The sequence below is a fragment of the Camellia sinensis genome, chromosome 1 (genome assembly GCF_055761805.1).
Source record: "Camellia sinensis isolate YWXY chromosome 1, ASM5576180v1, whole genome shotgun sequence".
Lineage (NCBI taxonomy): Eukaryota > Viridiplantae > Streptophyta > Magnoliopsida > Ericales > Theaceae > Camellia > Camellia sinensis.
Genome location: NC_138961.1, coordinates 129,539,594 through 129,551,143, shown reverse-complemented (window position 1 = coordinate 129,551,143; position 11,550 = coordinate 129,539,594). Strand labels below are relative to the sequence as shown.

The following is an 11,550-nucleotide window of genomic DNA, read 5'->3' as shown; positions in this document are numbered from 1 at the left end:
CGTCAGAAGTAGGGAGAGTACCAGCAGGGGCAAAGACAACCGATGGAGGAGGAGCCTTGCGATGAGAATAAACTAACAACAGAGAAAGAGAAGAAGCCAAAGGAGGAGAGGAAGCCGAAGGAGGAGAAGCAGCCAGACATGTAGGAGGAGAAGATGAAACAAGCTCAAGGGGAACAGTGGAGATGTACTTATCAGACGAAACCTCAGAAGGAAATGGGTCAATGTGAACCAAATCTTCTTTGGAAACTGGAGCAGTGAGAGGGGGAAGCTGAAAGTAAGACAAATGTTCGACAAAGGCAACATGACGGGAGACATAAAGGCGACGGGAGACAAGATCGTAACAACGGTAGCCTTTCTGAGTAAGACTGTAATCCAAAAAAACACATAAGACAGACCAGACACCGAGTTTGGTCCTATCTTTATGGGGAAGAATGACAAAACAAGTAGACCCAAAGACACGCAAGAGGGAATAATTGGGAGGTTGGGAATACAAAGCCTTATAAGGGGATTGACAGGAGAGTGAGGGAGTCAACATGCGATTAAGGAGGAAAGCAGCGGTAAAAATTGCCTCAACCCAGAATAGTACCAGAACAGAGACAGAAAGAAGAAAAGATTGAGCTATCTCAAGGAGATGACAGTGTTTACGCTCAGCATGACCATTTTAGGTAGGGGTATCAGTACATAAGGTTTAGTGAATGGTGCCCAATTTGGCCAAATACTCACAGAATCCAGTTTTAAAGTATTCCCTACCCAAGTCAAACCGAAGTATTTTAATTGTGGCCCCAAATTGTGTAGTGATCATAGACTGAAAGGTATAATATATCTAGTAGAAGTCAGACCTATGAGTTATAAGATAAACCCAAGTGTAATGGGTGCAATCATCAACCAATGACACATAGTATGTAGAACCCCCCTTAGTGAGAAGGGCTCTAGACATCAGTATGAACTAAAGAAAACGGTATAACAGATATAGAAGTACTGCTGCGAAAAGGTAAGACTGTCATTTTAGCAAGTTTACCCCCCCGACACTCGGTAAGTTGTTTAGGAGAAACTTTACCCAATATACCTGACTGAGCTAAAGACCGTAAGTGGTCAGCAAACAAATGTCCTAATCTGGAATGCCACAAATAGAAAGGACTGGACAGATAATCTAACTGAAAAGAAGAAAAGGCAGTCGGTAATCATATGTGGATGCAAGCTCTCCACCACATAGAGGTCTCCAACTCTACAGCCAGTCCCAATCTACTACTTGGACATCCAATCCTGCACAGAACAGATAGAAAAAGAAAAGATAACATCAAAACCAGAGGCATCAAGTTGACTAATAGATAATAAATTGACAGATAACTGAGAAACATATAAGACAGATAGAATAGAGACTACAGACATAGCAGACGGTAGCACAAACCCAACAGATATAGCTGACATACCAGACCCATTAGCAACATTAACATTAATAGGAAAGGAAGGGAGAGTACAATTCTGAAGTAAAGAGATATGAGGAGTTATATGATGAGAGGCACCAAAGTCAAAAAGCCAGACAGACGAAGAGATACCTGAAGAAGACCCAAGAAAATCTGAATAAAGAGATGAAACAACGAAGGCAGATGGAGATGGTTGGGAGGTAGACAATATATGCTGAAGTTGACTAATCTGAGCAGTCAAGGAAGCCAAGTTAGGATCAAGAGTCGGAGCAGATGCAACATAAGCAGTGGGAGGAGCCCAGAATTGGTTCTGAGATTGCTGAAAAAATGAGGCAGGCTGACGTCCTTTCTTGGGACAGTGGTACTTCCAATAGCCCTTCTGATGACAGAAGGCACACTCATCAAAAGCCAGAGACATCGTAATAACTAGAAAACTGAGGGGTTAAAGTGTAATAAACCCAATATTCAACAAAATAGCCAAACCAGGGGTCGAAGGGTAATACACAGAAATCTGATGGGGTAAGGCCAATAAATCTAAAACCATAGTGTAATAATCAGAAGAGTGTTAGGTCTAAATGTAAAATACAATAACCATATTTTTTTTTTTACCTTAACCCACAAATATTAACTAGAGCTTTGAAGCCGAAAGAACCAATCTGAAGCCGAGAGAACCACATCAGAGAAGAGAGAGAGAGAGAGAGAGAGAGATTGAAGCCGATATCAAGGAAGAAGGAGATTGAAGCCAAAAGTTACAAACCAGCGAGAGGAGTTGCGAACCAGATGGATTTGTTTGAGTTTTCTTCGGATTTTTTGTTTGGTACGATTGCGACTCTGAACGCTCTCCTCACGACGAAGAAGAAGACGATTACGACGTGGTTGGTGGTGCCCGCTAGGGTTTTGCAGCGTCAATGGCTCCGACGCATAAACGTGGAGCGAAAGGAGCGAAGGGGAAGAATGAGTTGCGTCTCGGTGATTTGGTTCTCGCCAAGGTTAAGGGAACTTTGATCGATCAAAGAACTTTGATCAAAGAGCTTCGAGAACCAGATTTGATCAAGGGGGAAGATGACTCACAACTCACACAGAGACTGAAGAGGAAGACAATTTCTAGGGTTCTGGTGGTGGCTCTGATACCATGTAAGATTTTTAAAAGTTTTTATGTATATTCAATTGTATCAAAGATTACAATAAGACCTTAGATTATATAGCCCTAAATCCTAAATCAAAAAGGAAAATACAATTATATCTCTAATATGACTCTAACACAATCATACCTTTAATAGGACTCTATTTGTACAACCACAATCATATAGAAAATACACACAATATATTCTCATACATAGCACTACTTAATGTTTCTTTTATTTGCTCGAAGAAAGTGCATCATCTTCTCAATTATGAAAAGTAAAAGAAAATTTTGGAATGCGGAATAGTTATAGCGAAACAAACACAGCAGTTGAACGCAGATTTGTTTATTGCCCATTATAGATGTTAGTTAGCCCCGCTTAAAGTGATGAGTGATCTGTGTGATGTATTGACACTGAATAGAATAATGGTATTCTACGACTTGAGTGATGCATAGACAAATCAGCATCTAGAACACTTGAGTGAATGTATATTCTTAGAGTTAGTTTTTTGAGTTTCAGCTGCAAAACTGACTTGTAAAGAGGTTACGACAGATATGACAATCTGAACAATCACAAGAACAATGGAAGAATAGCAAGGTGATGGATTAAAATATACAGCATAGAAAAAGTTCTAAACTGTGTTTAAATGTGAAATTTTTGGGTTGGCATGAAACCACTATGATCTCTCTTTAAATTCTGACCATGAAAATTTATGTTAGGAGAGTTTGACTTCAGTTCTACCTAGAACAGGATCAATTTGGAATGTAGGCCAGTGTGTGGAATGCCACTTTCTCCCCCCTAGTCTCCTAGGCATAGTTTGAAGAGTGGCAACATGGCGAGAAAGGACTTTGTCTTTGATGCTTCTGATGCATAGTTTTGAGTGAAAATACAACACATTGTTTCTCTACACATATGAGAACTTGAGCAGAGAGGTTGAAAAGCAGTGAGCTTTTAGCGTATGCAAAGAGGTTGATTAATTTTTTGAGCCTTTCTAGGTTGTTTGGTGCTACTTCCATACCTTTAGTTCTCACAAAAGTAGTTAACGCCGAAGGTTTAGTGAATTTGAGGGGGTAACTCCTAGTTGCATACTTTCATATTTGAGTGTCTTCACCCCCACTAAAGCCTTGCCACTGTGAGATATTCTATGATATATTAATTAGTCTATGAGGGTAGTTTAGTCATAATACATATCATAGAAAATCTCACAGCCACATCATAGCAAGTATGATGGTTTGTGTAGGTGGCCAGAATATGCCTGAAGTGATTGTGATTATGTCTTATGACTAAACTACCATCATAGACTAATTAATATATCCAAGAATATCTCACAGCCACATCATAGCAAGTCTAATGGTTTGTAGGTGGCCAGAATATGCCTGAAGTGATTGTGTTTTTCCACACGTAATTTTCCTCATTGGCAAAAAAATTATCAGTTTAATTTCTGTGGAGATGGTGTTATCAACACACAACATGGGTGCCTCCCGCTAAATGATGTCTGTTTTATGCATGTACTTTCGTCTAAAGTGGTGATATTTTGGTGTAACTAATCTTTCATTTTAATACCTCACCAGCTCCCAACAAAGGCAAAGGTCTTGATCTGAATAATTATTCTTGGGTTCAGTCTGTGCAAGAAGTAACCATTAATATTCCAGTCCCTCCTGGAACTAAGTCGAGGTTTATAGCTTGTGAGATAAAGAAGAACCATCTGAAAGTTGGACTCAAAGGTCATCCTCCAATAATTGATGTAAGTTTTTATCTTTTTGACATTCATAGATGTTTCCTTTGGCAGAGTACCATCATTTTAAAGTTTTTGTATTCTGAGTATAGTTCATGCTTCTTTTTTTTTTTTTTTTTCCAGGGTAAACTATTTCAGTCTGTCAAGGTTGAAGATTGCATCTGGAGCTTAGGTATGTTTGTCCACAAACAAGCATTAAGGCACTGCACGTGCATGTAGGCTAACAAGTGCATGATTGTAGCTGACAACAGTATATGGATCATTTCAATGGTTTACTGAGGAATGCAATACTGATTATGTTCCATTTTTGTTGATCCTTTGGCCAGATTATTGATGTTGATATTGTACTAATTTTTGTATTGTTGACAATTAATATTTCATGCAGAGGACCAGAAATCCATCTCTGTACTTCTGACCAAACAGAACCAAATGGAATGGTGGAAGTGTCGGGGTGAAAGGCGATCCTGAACTTGATACCCAGAAGGTAGAACCTGAAAACAGCAAGCTATCTGATCTAGATCGAGAGTCACCTTCCACTGGAAAAAAATGATGGTAGGTCACTAATGCCTTTCACCTCAACTTTGGTTATTATAATGGGAAAATTGGCTCATTTGAATATTGTGTAGTGCATGAAATTGTTGCTATATTTGTTCTTTATATAATTAAGTTTTTTTTTTTTTTTTTTTTTCCATTTTACAAGAAATTCCTTTTAACTCATTTGTTTCGTATCGTATCATTTGAACTGAGTTGTCAATATGAGATTCCTTTCCTATAGCGATTCTAGTTTAGACCTGACCCGTTGATGTTTTGGATTCGGGTTTCATTGTCTTATGTGATTGTTCATGTCTTATTTCTCCTTATTCCTCATTGAGTTTGGTTATTGGAGTATCTTGGTTGCGTTTAGAACAGGTTGGGAGTTAGTTTTTTCAAAATGTTTCATGCCCAGATTTTTGCTTCTTCACTCGAGCGACACTTCTTACGCTCGAGCGGTCTTTGAGAACTCCTTGTACTTTTGTAGGCCTGCAGAGATACTGGGAGTTGGCATTCTACGATCGAGCGGTGTTGGCTCGAGCGGTCCTTCTTGAGCTTGAGCGATGGTCCTCTATCTGTAAAATTTCTGGGAGTTTCTATTTTTCGCTCGAACGGTCTCACTTATTGTGTCTGGTCGCTCGAGCGACACTTCCTTCGCTTGAGTGGTCTGCGCATATATCAATCTGTAAAAGTCAATTTTTGGCTCACTTTTTCATATCTCTCTCTCTCTAAACATTCTAAAAATCATAGTTCTAGAGTTTCTCTCTAAAACTCACATTCTCTCTACAAATACACTCCCACCCATTAATTTCTCAATCCTAGTCCCTTTGTTAAAAAGGTAGAGCTCATCTAGAGCTTATCTAGAGCTTCGTTCTAATCGGAACAAAGTTGGGTTTCGGCATTTTTTAAGTTTCTCCTCTCTCTCTCTCTCTCTCTCTCTCTCTCTCTCTCTCTCTTGTCTTCTAAGCTTGAGATAGGGATTTCTCCGCGCTTTCTTATGATTGTTAACTTAGTTATTTGTGCTTTGAAACAATATTGTAATTTGGGAATTTTTAATCAAATCTAGGGTTTTGGGTTAAAACTCAAGAAAGGGGTTTTCAAATGGACTCTTGAAAATGGTGGTAGAATTGAAAATGATGTGAAATTGTGATAAAATTAGTGGTTTTGATACTTGGAATTGATTTTGAAAGAAAATGGAGTTTTGCCCTAAATATCTCAAATGTTGATTTTGAATAAATAATTGGAATTGATGTTGGAAATGTGGAATTAGATTGATATTGATGAGGATAGTGGAGTTAGATATGTATTACCACTCACATCTTGAAATTTGAAAAGTTTATCTTTATGAAAATTTATTATCTGTTTAGAGATATCTGTTTTGGGATATCAGTGGAGGATAACTATAATTGTTGTAGAAATTGCATGAGAATTAGAAGGATTGAAACTATTTTTTCATCCATTGCACTGACCATTGTTAAATATTTAACACATTTGAAAATGTGATTGTTTTGAGAAAATTGGTGAATACTTTGGTGAATCTGGGTAGGAGTGTAGCTGTGATATTAAATTGGCCTGTGTATCCTCAATGAAAGACAAGAAACCCGCGTGGTTAGATGTCGAGCCTTCTGGTTAATACACTACTACAAATATAGATAAAGATCACACTTTTTTGGTGTGATGTATGTTTTTTAATCACACCTTTTAAGTTTTATTAAAGTGTGGTCTTTAGGAGTGTGATTAAAAATGGTCATTTTTAATCACACTTTTTAAGTGTCATTAAAAAATACTTTCATCACATCTTTTAAGTGTGATTAATAATATTTAGATCACACCTTTTAAGTGTGATTAAAAACATTTAGATCACACCTTTTAAGTGTGGTTAAAAACATTTAGATCACACCTTTTAAGTAGATCACACCTTTTAAGTGTGGTTAAAAACATTTAGTTCACACCTTTTAAGTGTGATTAAAAACTTTAGTTCACACCTTTTAAGTGTGATTAAAAACATTTAGATCACACCTTTTAAGTGTGATTAAAAAAATTTAGATCACACCTTTTAAGTGTAGTTAAAAACATTTAGATCACACCTTTTAAGTGTGATTAAAAACTTTAGATCACACCTTTTAAGTGTGATTAAAAACATTTAGATCACACCTTTTAAGTATGATTAATAACTAATAAAACCTGTGATAAAAAAAAAATTGACATATTTAAAGAATAATCAATATTATTTTTGCACGCGCATTTGAATAATGTAATACACACTATATACTATATTTTAAATCACAACCATATATTGAATGAAATAATATCATATATTTCATAAATGAAAGTTAAATGTTTAAAAGTATATACAAAGAAATTAATAAAAAAAAATTAACTGTGATTACATACATTAAAAAATAAAAAATAAAAAACTTGAAAAAAGTAAGTTCTTGAATTCTTTGACCATATTTTGCATCTCTCCAAGAAATTTCTAACCTAAAAAATAAAAAAACAAATTAATTTAAAAACCGCTAGAAGCATATGAATAAACTTACTAATTAATTTATAAACTTACATTTAGATCACACCAAAAATAATGTAATTTATCCAGTTGTTAAACTGGCCCAATCCTTTCCCCACAGCCACCAAAAATGACATAATTATTTTGATTCTCCACACAAATAGTATAAAGCTACAAAAGATATTGATACCCTTGTAGAAGCCAAAATAAATCATCAAGGCATGAATGATTTCAAACTTTCTTAAGCTAGAATAATTTAATAATAAAACAAAAAAGTGATCTAAAACTCAAGATATGCACTTGTAGAAAATGACAATATTATTTGAGAAACAAGACATTTAATAATTAAAATAGTCCAAAAGAGTCCCATGTAAATCATACAATCATTGAACACCAACCACAACCAAAATAATTAAAAACAATGTCTGGCACAACATTTGGACCTCAATGAAAAAATTAGCTCCAAATCCAAACAAGTGATCAATCATGAATCTATTACAGTGTGAGACTGCAATACCAAACAAAATATGTCTAACAAACATATGCAAATTTCAACAAAAATTTAATCAATCTCCAAGCTAAGAATAAATATGGAGTTAATAAGGCCAATAGATGATACATGAAGAGTTTTCTGTTACAGGAATCAACATATCACATATGGCATTAGAACCAGTTATAGTGTTTCTAATACCATCTTATGGATCCCAAAACAATCAGTATATGCATGTCAAATTATTAGTTTTCTTTGCACAACCGAAACATTTTCTGTTTTATATAATCAAATAAATTTTTTTAATTTCTATGGGAAATCAAAATACTCACGCAAACATATTATGTTTGAAATTCAAAACTTGAAGAAGCAAAACAAACCTTGTTGGATCCATTTTTGCAGTCAAGGATTTAAGGGAAAAAAGTAGACCGAACATGAGCTTGTGGTCCTGCTGGTATGTTAACATCTAATGAAGAAAATTTCCAATTTAACCATCACTGATTTAACTTGAGACTTTTACACCCCACCATGAAAAAATTTCTTCACCCTTGCTCCCTATATAAACATCATCATCAAATAAAAAACACCATCACTAACATCATCCGCTCTTTCCTATCATAACCATATATATATACACATACCCATATCAGACATGATGCCTCAATTTTTTCCCAAACTAAAAATACAACTGTTACAATGAAGGAAAATTGGACTAAGAGGACACTTGACGACTTCTAATAGTGTCAAAATATGCCAAAAGGGAAAGAAGAAAAATATTGTAACTACTAAATACATTCAACAGATGCAACAACTATTAAGACTACATTACTAAACACTGCTAGAAAATTTATGATTGCTATGAAAGAGATTATTAAACTATACACCCACAACCCGTCTCTATTCTTACTCACAGATATGTAGAACGTAAACAAAATCATGAACCGCCAACATATGATGCTACCCAACTCAGTTTTGTCATATATTCTAATAATTGAACTTCCTAATGATATCACAGCACATACAGTATACCATCTGCAGTCTTTTGTGCATACATACCTGTGTACCTATTCTCTCATTTGCACGCTGTAATGTTCACAAGCAGCACTATACTGTCCTATTTTGTTATGTAGATACATGTACTGATTCTGGATTATCACTGGAGTGGAGGCATGAAGAAATATTGTTGATTGTATTACGAATTTGTCCTTCACTCACATGAAACGATCACCGCTGTTGTCACCTGCATTACTTTATTTCAAACTAAGATTGGCGAAAGCCCTCGACAAATATAAAATGATGAAATTACATGTGCTCGAATTGGCATACCTTTTGCGCTTGCTCTTCAAGACTGTAGAAGTGGAAGAATTGCTGTGCCAATTCCTTTTCCTCTGATTAATGAACCAATTATTTATCTATTTCAATTGCAACCCCGTTTCCTGGACCAATCTTGCCTTGTCTTCCTCCTGAAAGAACAACAATTAACCACGGTGATTTAGAAAAACTCACCACTTAATTCTTGCGGCAAGCAGTATCAACAAACTCACCACTTAATTCTTGCAGCATGCAGTATCACAGATCAATTTAGTCAAACAATAAAAGGCAAATTCAGTGTCCTTTTAATGTTATCAATTCAGTGTCCCTTTAATTAAAATGTGTGATTAAAAAATATATATATATAATCACACTTATTTAAAAAGTGTGATTAAAAAGTAGTAGTGTATATATAATCACACTTTAATTAGAAGGTGTGATTAAAAAATATATAAATAATCACACTTTAATTAGAATGTGTGGTTAAAAAATATCTATATAATCACACCTATTTAAAAAGTGTGATTAAAAAGTAGTAGTGTATATATAATCACACTTTAATTAGAAGGTGTGATTAAAAAATATATAAATAATCACACTTTAATTAGAATGTGTGATTAAAAAATATATATATATAATCATACTTGTTTAAAAAGTGTGATTAAAAAGTAGTAGTGTATATATAATCACACTTTAATTAGAAGGTGTGATTAAAAATATATATATATAATCACACTTAATTGAAAAGTGACATAAAAAATAAATATTATCACACTCAATCAAATTAAGTGTGATTAAAATATCAATCTAATTTTTTTTATCACACTTCCAATAAAAGTGAGATCTTCTTTTTTGTCAAAGTGTGATCTTTAACTATTTTTGTAGTAGTGATACCGGTAAAAATGACAATTTGGTAATACTTGTAGCTTACTTGCAGACATGTCCTAGAGATTAACAGTGTTGTATTCATTGACCTGTTTTCTATTATAAAGGAAATGATATCATGAATTTAGATATAAGCTTGACATTGCTTGGTTTTGGAAAAAGAAATGAAAATGTTATGGCACGAGTATTGCATATGTATTCACCTTATATCTTTGTTAAGATTTATAAACTGTGTTATAGTATCTCTACTGGGTTTTGGCTCACCCTATGTGAAAAACTATTTTTAGGTGATCCACCAAGGCAATATCTTAGAAGGAATTAGAGAAAGAATTTCATTTTGTTTACTTGTTGTAATTCTTTTGTACAAGCCTATGACTTTACCTATATTGAGTTTGAAACTCACTTTTATTGTAACCAAGTATTATCTTGGAAAGTTGTAAGCCTTTGTGGCATTTCTTATTTGTTTTAACTCTTATTTCATATCTTTAACTTGTAACACATGCTATAAATTCACGTTAGAATTTGTGAATGTATAACTGCATGTGCTACCTTTTACATCACTGAATTATATGAAATGGAATGATACTTATTTCAGAATATTATAGTTTTACATCGTTGTAATTTATTAATAGTATGGATGGTTTATTGTGTTTAAATTTTGGGGCGTTACATCCCCCCTCTCCCCGGCCCGTTCAACTGAATCTAAAGCAACCTCTTTGTAGGTACTCCTTGTATGCTTATGCGCAAAAAGGCATATAAGGTGCACCTAAAGTGCATGTTTTAGATTTTGATGTGCAAATCTTTGGGAAATATAACCAAAATATTGAAGTCTTGATGCATTTAACCTTAGTCTCAAGGTGAGACAGCTCTCGGTAAAGCCTTTGAAAACTTTGCTTCCTTGTATCTTTGCTTCAATCAATGGGAGTTCAAGATTTTTGATTTTGTTGCCCTTGTGTGGCCCCCTACAGTTTGACCAACGACAGAAGTCAATAGGCCTTCCAACAAGTGATGAGATGCAGAAACAAGAGTTGCTTAAGAAATTCATGTGTGAGGCAAGCACTTAAACCTCTCTCTATATCTCTCTCTCTCTCTCTAGAAAGATTGGTTTGGTAAATTTCTTTTTGGGATTGATGTAGCATCCGGAGATGGACTTTTCGAAGGCAAAATATGTCAAAGTTAATGGCTTTGCTTCTAGAGAGTTTCTCAGAAATATTTTGTCTTGGCAGGAATGAATTTCGGACTCAGCTTGTTCCTCCTTTGAGAATTGAGTTTATTCTAGTAATTACTGGAGGGAAATTAGTTAATATAAGGGGGATTTGATCAAAATCTTATCCTAATAAAATTTTAATGCATTAAGAACTAGTGCAAAAAGTTTTTCTTCAAAAATGCAACAAATATCACTATTATCAAAATATTAAACTTAAAAATAATATAACTTTTCATGTAGATATCAGTTTTTAATAAAATTAATATTTTTAGAATTCTCTCATGAAGATCTATCAAATAATATTCATGTTGACTATGAAATATATTTTTTTAAAATT

General features: G+C 34.5%; 1 long non-coding RNA gene and 1 pseudogene across 2 annotated transcripts; one reads left to right on the top strand and one right to left on the bottom strand.

The window, feature by feature from the left end:
* The first annotated feature begins 2,332 nt into the window (after positions 1–2,332).
* On the top strand, positions 2,333–11,238 carry LOC114270778 (protein BOBBER 1-like; annotated as a pseudogene).
* LOC145789955 (uncharacterized) lies at positions 8,404–9,419 on the bottom strand. Of its 2 annotated transcripts, none has more exons than XR_014328489.1 (2): positions 9,137–9,419; positions 8,404–9,058 (listed from the first exon to the last, which is right to left on the bottom strand). It is a non-coding gene; the product is annotated as an uncharacterized LOC145789955 (long non-coding RNA). The 2 variants fall into 2 exon arrangements; XR_014328490.1 differs by having other exon boundaries at positions 8,404–9,050.
* Positions 11,239–11,550: the final 312 nt, after the last annotated feature.